At 38.1% G+C, this 12,084-nt stretch overlaps 1 protein-coding gene across 1 annotated transcript in view; it reads right to left on the bottom strand.

The window, feature by feature from the left end:
- Window positions 1-9,562: 9,562 nt before the first annotated feature.
- LOC109549894 (cytochrome P450 1A5-like) overlaps window positions 9,563-12,084 on the bottom strand; it is a 248,868-nt gene continuing 246,346 nt past the window's right edge. The window contains exon 20 of the mRNA XM_073806222.1: window positions 9,563-10,851. The gene's annotated coding sequence lies outside the window, so the exon portion shown is untranslated. The remainder of the gene's footprint in view (window positions 10,852-12,084) is intronic.

Raw genomic sequence — 12,084 nt, 5'->3', positions numbered from 1 at the left:
ACATATTTAACTTCCCTGAATTTGTTTCAACTTTTGTGAAATAGGGATAATATCTTCTAGGCTGCCTACTTACTAGAATTCTTATGACAATAAGAAATAATAATTAAGAAATTAAGAAATAATAGGGACTTCCCTAGTGGTAGAGTGGTTAAGAATCATCCTGCCAATGCAGGGACACGGGTTCGAGCCCTGGTCCGGGAAGATCCCACATGCCATGGAGCAACTAAGCTCCTGTACCACAACTACTGAGCCTGCACTCTAGAGCCCGCGAGCCACAACTACTGAAGCCCACAAGCCCTAGAGCCCGTGCTCCGCAACAAGAGAAGCCACCGCAATGAGAAGCCCGCGCACCGCAACAAAGAGTAGCCCCGCTCACCGCAACTAGAAAAAAGCCTGCAAGCAGCAAAGAAGACCCAACACAGCCAAAAATAAATACGTTTATTTTTAAAAATACAGTATATATTTGTAAATTTTAATGTTATGCAGTATTGGATAATCTTCTATTTCACCAGCATTTTTGCTGCCTTCAAAATAAAAGATGTTTTGTGCTTGCAGACATCTTGTTGATATAAATAAGAAATATAAAAGAAATAAAGCTCCAGGTTGTCTCAAAATTTCAAACAAAGTTAACCCTAGAAGTATGATCATTATCACATTCACAGAAAATATTGGCATTAGAGGAAGGCTTATGTACATTAATTTTTTATAGAATGTTATATATAAACTTTAATACAAATAGCTACTTGATATTCTAGAGGATTTTTTTTTTTTTTGCGGTACGTGGGCCTCTCACTGTTGTGGCCTTTCCCGTTGCGGAGCACAGGCTCCGGACGCGCAGGCTCAGCGGCCACGGCTCACGGGCCCAGCCGCTCCGCGGCATGTGGGATCTTCGCGCACCGGGGCACGAACCCGCGTCCCCGGCATCGGTAGGTGGACTCTCAATCACTGCGCCACCAGGGAAGCCCCCCTCTCCCTTATTCTCGCTCGCCCTTCTGTCGGTGCTTACCCCTGTGGGAGCACTTACCAAAGCAATTTAAAACTCTCCGTTTACTTGTATGTGCCCCCTCTAGACAGGCAGCTCCTTAAAAGTGGGAGCAGAGTCCCTCTGTCTGCATCCTCAGAGCCAAGCCAGAGAAGTGTCCGGCCCACAGCAGCTGCTCGATAAATATTTATTAAATGAAAGCAGTAATTAATTAGCCGCATCCAACTATAGTGGAAAGAGATGGACCCCTCAAAGCATCAAATACAGAAAAGCACCTATCACCATAATCAGGCACAGAGTGGGTGTTCAACACAAATGTGTTAAATGGATCAGTTAGATATTTCATTAGCATGTATACAACCCATCGTCTTGTATTTCTGATTAAATGGGCTTTTGTGGTCTGGACGTCAGCCCCAGCTCTTAATAGGAAAAAGCCTTTCACGTTCCAAATAGCTTAAGAAGAAACCCCTGGAAGAGAACCTGTTGGTAAGCAGGGGCTGAGAGTCCAACAGTGAAACACTGTTTATCAAATTTAGCTTCTACTAATCTACTTTAATTTCTTTTTGCTAAACCCGTAAGTGGATATCTACTTGTCTCTTTAATAAAATTACAAATATTTTCCCTCATTATTTTCTTCCTGTATTCTATCCTTCTTTCCTTTATCTTCATTTTTTTCTCTCAACTAAATGGATTCAATGTTTTAAGAGCTATTATAATACAATAAAGAGATGAACAGAATCATTGACCAAATAATTAGGACAAGGTAAAAAGCAAAGCAGTATATAGCATAAATAGAAACAATCCATATTTTTAAAATAAGATCCTAAACAATTGGGCTCTGTGCCCTTGGAACTACTTCATGCTGAGTTCTAGAACATACACTAAAAGTGATCAGGATGCAAGTTGGATTTAAGGGGGCTACCATTTCCAGCAACATGTTAAATAACCTGCATGTGAGATTCTGACCCTTACAGCACCCTAAGGGGAGCATTTGACTCTCCATACTCAAAAATTACCCACCTAATACACCAGGAATACAGACAGGCATATGCAAACACTTAAGGTCACTTCAGAGACACTGCATCTGTCATAGCCAAAAAAGCCAAAAGACAAACTAAGAAAACTGTGGTCTGCAGGTATGATGTTCAGTCAAGTCCATCCTCAACAGTAAAGCTTTTGTCACTTTCTGGAAGATGACTATGTAGGACAGTTTTTATTTCGGGAGGGGAGGGTTTTGAGGGTTTTCTTAAACAGCTTTGTACAGATATAATTCACATGACATATAATTCACCGATTTTAAGTGTGCAATTCAATGGTTTAAAGAGCTATGCAGCCATCACCACAATTTTAGAACATCTTCCCCCAATTTCTCCACATCCTCACTAACACTTGTTATTACCTGTCTTTTTTTTTTATTCAAACAGAAAGTCACAAAAATTATAATCATCCTCATCAGTTCACTCAGTCCCATGTAATTAATTTTTTTATCTTGATCTTTTGTTAGCACTTTTATGAATTCATCAATTTTCCATTAGAGTTCTGAAATGCTTATTCATTCAGTTCAGCAGTATAGTCAGTTACCAGAAACCTGTACTTGTCAGAGTCTTTTCCATGAATTCCTTGAAGATGAAACCCTTTTATAGGAACATTTTTGCAAAAGCATCACAGTACACCCAGAACTGTCTGTAAATGACAAAAGACTTAAAAATGACAACGGTTAAAGATTTGATGAAAGTTCATAATAATGCAATTGACAAGGAAATTTAGTTATTTCTGAGATATACATTTTAAAGTAATAACTAGAATTATAACTTATAACATTATGCCAGAACATATAATATTTTTAGAAATTTCATGTAACGTCTGAAACATTTATATTAACATATTTCCATACAAAAAACCCAAAGAAAATTTAGTATTAGTTGTTTTGTTTGTTTGTTTGTTTTATTATAATGCAGGTTCTTATTACTCATCAATTTTATACGCATCAGTGTATACATGTCAATACCAATCACCCAATTCAGCACACCACCATCCCCACCCCACTGCGGTTTTACCCCCTTGGGTCCACAGGTCTGTTCTCTACATCTGTGTCTCAACTTCTGCCCTACAAACCGGTTCATCTGTACCATTTTTCTAGGTTCCACTACATGCGTTAATATACGATATTTGTTTTTCTCTTTCTGATTTACTTCACTCTGTATAACAGTCTCTAGATCCAACCACGTCTCAACAAGTGACTCAATTTCGTTCATTTTTATGGCTGAGTGATATTCCACTGTATATATGTACCAAATCTTCTTTATCTATTCGTCTGTCGATGGGCATTTAGGTTGCTTCCATGACCTGGCTATTGTAAATAGTGCTGCAATGACCACTGAGGTGCATGTGTCTTTTTTTTTTGGTACGCAGGCCTCTCACTGTTGTTGCCTCTCCCATTGCGGAGCACAGGCTCCAGACGCGCAGGCTCAGCGGCCATGGCTCACGGGCCCAGCTGCTCCACAGCATGTGGGATCTTCCCGGACAAGGGCACGAACCCATGTCCCCTGCATTGGCAGGCGGACTCTCAACCACTGCATCACCAGGGAAGCCCGCATGTGTCTTTTTGAATTGTGGTTTTCTCTGGGTATATGCCCAGTAGTGGGATTGCTGGATCATATGGTAATTCTATTTTTAGTTTTTTAAGAAACCTTCACATTGTTCTCCATAGTGGCTGTATCAGTTTACATTCCCACCAACAATGCAAGAGGGTTCCCTTTTCTCCACACCCTCTCCAGCATTTGCTGTTTGTAGATTTTGTGATGATGCCCATTCTAACTGGTGTGAGGTGATACCCCATTGTAGTTTTGATTTCCATTTCTCTAATAATTAGTGATGTTGAGCAGCTTTTCATGTGCTTCTTGGCCATCTGTATATCTTCTTTGGAGAACTGTCTATTTAGGTCTTCTGACCATTTTTCAATTGGGTTGTTTTTTTAATATTGAGCTACATGAGCTGTTTATATTTTTTGGAGATTATTCCTTTGTCCGTTGATTCGTTTGCAAATGTTTTCCCCCATTCTGAGGGTTGTGTTTTCGTCTTGTTTATGGTTTCCTTTGCTGTTCAAAAGCTTTGAAGTTTCATTAGGTCCCATTTGTTTATTTTCCTTTTTATTTCCATTACTTTAGGAGGTGGATCAAAAAATATCTTGCTGTGATTTATGTCAAAGAGTGTTCTTCTTATGTTTTCCTCTAAGTTTTATAGTGTCCTGTCTTACATTTCGATCTTGAATCCATTTTGAGTTTATTTTTGTGTATGGTGTTAGGGAGTGTTCTAATTTCATTCTTTTCCATGTAGCTGTCCAGTTTTCCCAGCACCACTTATTGAAGAGACTGTCTTTTCTCCATTGTATACCTTTGCCTCCTTTGTCATAGATTAGTTGACCACAGGTGTGTGGGTTTATCTCTGGGCTTTCTATCTTGTTCCATTGATCTATGTTTCTGTTTCTGTGCCAGTACCATATTGTCTTGATTACTGTACCTCTGCAGTTTAGTCTGAAGTCAGGGAATCTGATTCCTCCAGCTCCGTCTTTTTCCCTCAAGACTGCTTTGGCTATTCGGGGTCTTTTTTGTCTCCATACAAATTTTAAGATGATTTGTTCTAGTTCCATAAAAAATGCCACTGGTAATTTGATAGGGATTGCATTGAATCTGTAGATTGCTTTGGGTAGTATAGTCATTTTCACAATATTGATTCTTCCAATCCAAGAACATGGGATATCTCTCCATCTGTTGGTATCATCTTTAATTTCTTTCAACAGTGTCTTATAGTTTTCTGCATACAGGTATTTTGTCTCCCTAGGTAGGTTTATTCCTATGTATTTTACTCTTTTTGTTGCAGTGGTAAATGGGAGTGTTTCCATAATTTCTCTTTCAAATTTTTCATCATGAGTGTATAGGAATGCCAGAGATTTCTGTGCATTAATTTTGTATCCTGCAACTTTACCAAATTCATTGATTAGCTATAGTAGTTTTCTGGTGGCATTTTTAGGATTCTCTAGATATAGTATCATGTCATCTGCAAACAGTGACAGTTTTACTTCTTCTTTTCCAATTTGTATTCCTTTTATTTCTTTTTCTTGTCTGATTGCCGTGGCTAGGACTTCCAAAACTGCGTTGAATAATAGTGGTGAGAGTGGACACCCTTGTCTCATTCCTGATCTTAGAGGAAATGCTTTCAGTTTTTCACCATTGAGAATGATGTTTGCTGTGGGTTTGTCATATATGGCTTTTATTATGTTGAGGTAGGTTCCCTCTATGCCCACTTTCTGGAGAGTTTTTATCATAAATCGGTGTTGAATTTTGTCAAAAGCTTTTTCTGCATCTATTGAGATGATCATATGGTTTTTATTCTTCAATTTGTTAATATGGTGTATCACATTGATTGATTTGTGTATATTGAAGAATCCTTGCATCCCTGGGATAAATCCCACTTAATCATGGTGTATGATCCTTTTAATGTGTTGTTGGATTCTGTTTGACAGTATTTTGTTGAGGAATTTTGCATCTATATTCATCAGTGATATTGGTCTGTAATTTTCTTTTTTTTGTAGTATCTTTGTGTGGTTTTGGTATCAGGGTGATGGTGGCCTCATAGAATGAGTTTGGAAGTGTTCCTTCCTCTGCAATTTTTGGAAGAGTTTGAGAAGGATGGGTGTTAGCTCTTCTCTAAATGTTTGATAGAATTCGCCTGTGAAGCCATCTGGTCCTGGACTTTTGTTTGTTGGAAGATTATCAATTACAGTTTCAATTTCATTACCTGTGATTGTTCTGTTCATAATTTCTGTTTCTTCCTGGTTCAGTCTTGGAAGGTTATACCTTTCTAAGAATTGGTCCACCTCTTCCAGGTTGTCCATTTTATTGGCATAGAGTTACTTGTAGTAGTCTCTTAGGATGCTTTCTATTTCTGCGGTGTCTGTTGTAACTTCTCCTTTTTCATTTCTAATTTTATTGATTTGAGTCCTCTCCCTCTTTTTCTTAATGAGTCTGGCTAATGGTTTATCAATTTTGTTTATCTTCTCAAAGAACCAGCTTTTAGTTTTATTAACCTTTGCTATTGTTTTCTTTGTTTCCATTTTATTTATTTCTGCTCTGATCTTTATGATTTCTTTCCTTCTGCTAAGTTTGGGTTTTGTTTGTTCTTCTTTCTCTAATTGCTTTAGGTGTAAGGTTAGATTGTTTACTTGAGATTTTTCTTGTTTCTTGAGGTAGACCTGTATAGCTATAAACTTCTCTCTTAGAACTGCTTTTGCTGCATCCCATAGGTTTTGGATCGTCATGTTTTCATTGTCATTTGTCTCTAGGTATTTTTTGATTTCCTCTTTGATTTCTTCAGTGATCTCTTGGTTATTTAGTAACATATTGTTTAGCCTCCATGTGTTTGTGTTTTTTACGTTTTTTTCCCTGTAATTCATTTCTAATCTCATAGTGTTGTGGTCAGAAAAGATGCTTGATATGATTTCAATTTTCTTAAATTTACTGAGGCTTGATTTGTGACCCAAGGTGTGATCTATCCTGGAGAATGTTCCTTGCACACTTGAGAAGAAAGTGTAATCTGCTGCTTTTGGATGGAATGTCTTATAAATATCAATGAAATCTATTTGGTCTATTGTGTCATTTAAAGCTTCTGTTTCCTTATTTATTTTCATTTTGGATGATCTGTCCATTGATGTAAATGAGGTGTTAAAGTCCCCCACTATTATTGTATTACTGTCGATTTCCTCTTTTATAGCTGTTAGCAGTTGCCTTATGTATTGAGGTGGTCCTATGTTGGGTGCATATATATTTATAATTGTTATATCTACTTCTTGGATTGATCCCTTGATCATTATGTAGTGTCCTTCCTTGTCTCTTGTAACATTCTTTATTTTAAAGTCTATTTTATCTGATATGAGTATAGCTACTCCAGCTTTCTTTTGATTTCCATTTTCATGGGATATCTTTTTCCATCCCCTCACTTTCAGTCTGTATGTGCCCCTAGGTCTGAAGTGGGTCTCTTGTAGACAGCATATAGATGGGTCTTGTTTTTGTACCCATTCAGCAAGCCTGTGTCTTTTGGTTGGAGCATTTAATCCATTCACGTTTAAGGTAATTAGGTATATGTATGTTCCTATGACTATTTTCTTAATTGTTTTGGGTTTGTTTTTGTAGGTCCTTTTCTTCTGTTGTGTTTCCCACTTAGAAAAGTTCCTTTGGCATTTGTTGTAGAGCTGGTTTGGCGGTGCTGAATTCTCTTAGCTTTTGCTTGTCTGTAAAGGTTTTGATTCCTCCATGGAATCTGAACGGAGATCCTTGCCAAGTAATCTTGGTTGTAGGTTCTTCCCTTTCATCACTTTAATTATATCATGCCACTCCCTTCTGGCTTGTAGAGTTTCTGCTGAGAAATCTGCTGTTAACCTTATGAGAGTTCCCTTTTATGTTATTTTTCGTTTTTCCCTTGCTGCTTTTAATAATTTTTCTTTGTCTTTAATTTTTTCCAATTTGATTACTATGTGTCTCAGCCTGTTTCTCCTTGGATTTATCCTGTATGGGACTCACTGCACTTCCTGGACTTGGGTGGCTATTTCCTTTCCCATGTTAGGGAACTTTTTGACTATAATCTCTTCCAATATTTTCTTGGGTCCTTTCTCTCTCTCTTCTTCTTCTGGGACCCCTATAATGCAAATGTTGTTGCATTTAATGTTGTCCCAGAGGTCTCTTATGCTGTCTTCATTTCTTTTCATTCTTTTTTCTTTAATCTGTCCCACAGCAGTGAATTCCACCGTTCTGTCTTCCAGGTCACTTATCCGTTCTTCTGCCTCAGTTATTCTGCTATTGATTCATTCTACTGTAGTTTTCATTTCAGTTATTGAATTGTTCGTGTCTGTTTGTTCTTTAATTCTTCTAGGTCTTTGCTAAACATTTCTTGCATCTTCTTGATCTTTGCCTCCATTCTTTTTCCGACGTCCTGGATCATCTTCACTATCATTATTCTGAATTCTTTTTCTGGAAGGTTGCCTATCTCCACTTCATTTAGTCGTTTTTCTGCAGTTTTATCTTGTTCCTTCATCTGGTACATCTGGTACAGACCTCTGCCTTTTCATCTTGTCTATCTTTCTGTGAATGTGGTTTTTGTTCCACAGGCTGCAGGATTGTAGTTCTTCTTGTTTCTGCTGTCTGCCTTCTGGTGGATAAGGCTATCTAAGAGGCTTGTGTAAGTTTCCTGATGGGAAGGATTGGTGGTGGTTAGAGCTGACTGTTGCTCTGGTGGGCAGAGCTCAGTAAAACTTTAATCTGCTTGACTGTTGATGGGTGGGGCTGGGTTCCTTCCCTGTTGGTTGTTTGGCCTGAGGCAACAGAACACCGGAGCCTACCTGTGCTCTTTGGTGGGGCTAATGACAGACTCTGGGAGGACTCACGCCAAAGAGTACTTCCCAAAACTTCTGCTGCCAGTGTCCTTGTCCCCACAGTGAGCCACAGCCACCCCCCACCTCTTCAGTAGAGCCTCCAACACTAGCTGGTAGCTCTGGTTCAATCTCCCCTGGGGTCACTCCTCCTTTCCCTGGGTCCTGATGCGCACACTACTTTGTGTGTGCCCTCCAAGAGTGGAGTCTCTGTTTCCCCAAGTCCTGTCGAAGTCCTGCAATCAATTCCCACTAGGCTTCAAAGTCTGATTCTCTAGGAATTCCTCCTTCCGTTGCTGGCTCCCCAGGTTGGGAAGCCTGACATGGGGCTCAGAACCTTCCCTCCAGTGGGTGGACTTCTGTGGTAGAAGTGTCCTCCATTCTGTGAGTCACCCTGTGAGTGACTCACTCTGTGAGTCACTTCTTTCTTAGGCTCCAGTTCAAGTTTTTGGTCCATTTTTCTAATGGGTCATCTGCCTATTTCTCACTGATTTGTAGGAATTATTTATATATTCAGGTTCTTTACACAATGTTCACAAACAGGCAAAGCTTATCTATTTTAGTTTTTCAAAAATATTTTAAATTGAAATAAATTTACTTATACACACACACACACACACACACACACACACACACACACACACACCCCACCACCACCACCACCACCACCACATGCACAGAGTAATTGGTCTGACCTAAAGAGGTGGTTGCAATTCTCAGTCCTGGGAGGAACACGAGAGCTTTGGGTCTTCTAGGCCATACAGTGTGCTTGAATCTGCTCAGATGCCTCCATGTTAGCGTGGTCACTGAAGGGCATGACTTTCAGGGGCTGACTGCATAGGACATGGAAGAAGTCAGCACCAATTGCCATGGTCTCATGGCCTTACAGCAGGTCCCCACTATTGACCTGGTCATCAGCAATTGAGATCATTGGAATCAAGAACAATGTGGTGCCCATTCTCATTTCACGTGGAATTTCGGGTTTTCTAATGCCAGCTTAATTACAAAACATTTTGTATACAAATTCTCCTATAAACTTTAGTAATTTGTGCTATCATAATGATTTTTCTTTTATTCAATATGTCAACCTACTTGCAGCAAAACTTTCTAATGGAAAAGAAAAAATATATAAACTCATTGCATGATGATATTAGTTTGAGTAATAGATATTTATTCAAAAATCCAATTGGCAGGAACACTTATTCACTGTTGGTAGGAATACAAAATGGCACTGCCCTTTGGAAGATAGCCTGACAGTTTCTTACAAAATTAAACATCGTCTTAGGATACAATTCAGTGATCGCACTCCTAGATACTTACTCTAATGAACTGGGAAAATTATTTTACCACAAAAATATGCACACAAATGATTGTAGCAGCTTTATTCATAATTGCCAAAAATTGATAGCAACCAAGATATTCTTTAAGAGCTGAATGGATAAACTGACCATTATACAACCATACAATAGAATTTTACTCAACAATAAAAAGAAATGTGTTCTCAAACCAGGAAATGACATGGAGGAATCTAAAATGTGTATTGCTAAATTAAATAAGGCAGTATGAAAAGGCAGTACACCGTATGATTTCAACTATATGACATTCTGTAAAGGCAAACTCTAGAGAGTGCAAAAACATCAGTGGTTGCCAGGAGTTTGGGGGAAGGGTAAGAGAATGAGTGGGTGGAGTGCAGGGGATTTTTAGGGCAGGGAAAATTTTCTGTACTATCATAATGTTATATACAAGGTATTTTGCATTTGGCAAAATCCATAGAACTGTACAGCATGAAGAGTGAGCCCTAATGTAAACTCTGGCATTAGTTAATAATAATGTATCAATAGTGGTTCACCAGTTATAATAAATGTACCACACCAATGCAAGATATTAATAATAGAGGAAACTGAGGCCAGGGGAAGAGGAATTTTATGGGAACTCTACACTTTCTGCTCAATTTTTCAGTAAACCTTAAACTGCACTAAAAACTAAATTCTATTAATTAAAAAGAAAAGCTCAGTTGACTATATAACAATAGAGTCACATCCTTAAATTGAGTAATGATGTTATTTTCAACTTCTATTTGAACTCAATAGATTAAACAAGTAATTTAAAACAATTCTTCAAATGGAAACAATTAGAAAAACTGGATCCCCATTTCATACCATATTAAAAAATAATGTCCAGAGGGGTCTAAGATTTAAATGGAAGTAAATATACAAATAACATACATAATCTTTGGGTTGGCAAACTGTTATCTATGCATGGAAATCTAATATGATTAACAGAGGGAGATTTTTAATACACACACATAAAAATGCACATGTGGAAAAATATAAACAAAATCAGTAGGTTCTCACTAAAAGTTCAAATTTTGTTTTCATGTATTAACAAGACTTATATCTATATTATACCAGGAGCTCTTATAAATTGTTGAGGAAAAAAGACAAGCAACCTGAAAAACAACAAAAATGAAGGGAAAATATGAATATTCAGAGAAGCAAATCCAAATAGCCAAACAGGAAAAGTTGTTCAAATGCACAGTAGTGAAGGAAATACTGTTTAAAAAACCGATGAATATCTATCTATCTATACATATCCATTAGACTGAAGATGGTTTAAAACTTTCTATAACATCTTAACTGGCGAGACTATTTGAAAAGGGATATACCCTCACACATTGCTGGTGCTCATTTGTTTGGAGAGCAATTTGACAATAACTATCAAAATAAAATAAATACAGAAGACGATATGTCAGAGCAGCAGGAAGCAAATGAAGAGAAAGTAATCTGGAAGAAACAACAGCAAGAGGAGAAATTATCAGGAAGGAAGATGTGGGTAATATTGCCAAAGCTACAGAATGGTCATTCTGAAGGAGGATTAAAAATGGGCCTTAAATTTGGTAATTAAGAGAGATGATGGCCTTCAGGATAAGAGTTTCAGAAGCAGAGTAGAGAGAAAGTGGTCTGAAAAGAGCATAGAAGCTGAGAATGTGAAGTGTAGGCAACTCTTAGACCTCACACTTTCATAAAATGGTGGGAAAATGAGAAGCAGCAACGTACTCATTGTGATGTATTTTTAAGTGGAATAGTAAATTATTAAATTAAAGAAAGTTGAAGACTAATTATTAAAGAAAGAGAGTTGAAGATTAAAACCAAAACCAAAACCGAAAACAGGCTAGTTATTGTAATAAGCTTTCACAAGATTTGGGAGGACAGAAGAACCGGTACAGCAAAAGAATTACTACCCTTAGGGATGAGGGATAACCCTTCCACTAAAGATATTTTCATAAGGATATTTTCATATTTCCTCCTTTCTAGTTGAAGATTTGATGGGAGGAAAGAGAACACCTAGTCCTCGGGTGGGACAACTAATTAGGAGGGGCAGAGATGGAAAATCAGTGGCAAGAAACCTCACCCATGTTCAAAGGGAAGAAAATATGAATACAAAAAAAAAGAATGCAGCCACCTACAAGCCAAGGAAAGCAGCCCGGAACAGGTTCTTCCCTGATGGCCCTTAGAAGGAACCATCCCTGCCAACACCTTGGTCTCAGGCTTCTAGTCTCCAGAAATGTGAGAAATTAAATATCTGTTGGCTAAACCACCCAGTCTATTTGGTACTTTGTCACAGCAGTCCTAGCAAACTATTACAGATTTATTATTTATCTAAGGACATCCTTGGTTAGATG

The sequence above is a fragment of the Tursiops truncatus genome, chromosome 6, assembly GCF_011762595.2.
Source record: "Tursiops truncatus isolate mTurTru1 chromosome 6, mTurTru1.mat.Y, whole genome shotgun sequence".
Classification (NCBI taxonomy): Eukaryota; Metazoa; Chordata; class Mammalia; order Artiodactyla; family Delphinidae; genus Tursiops; species Tursiops truncatus.
The sequence above is the reverse complement of the archived record's forward strand: the minus strand, read 5'-3'. Positions and strand labels throughout refer to the sequence as shown.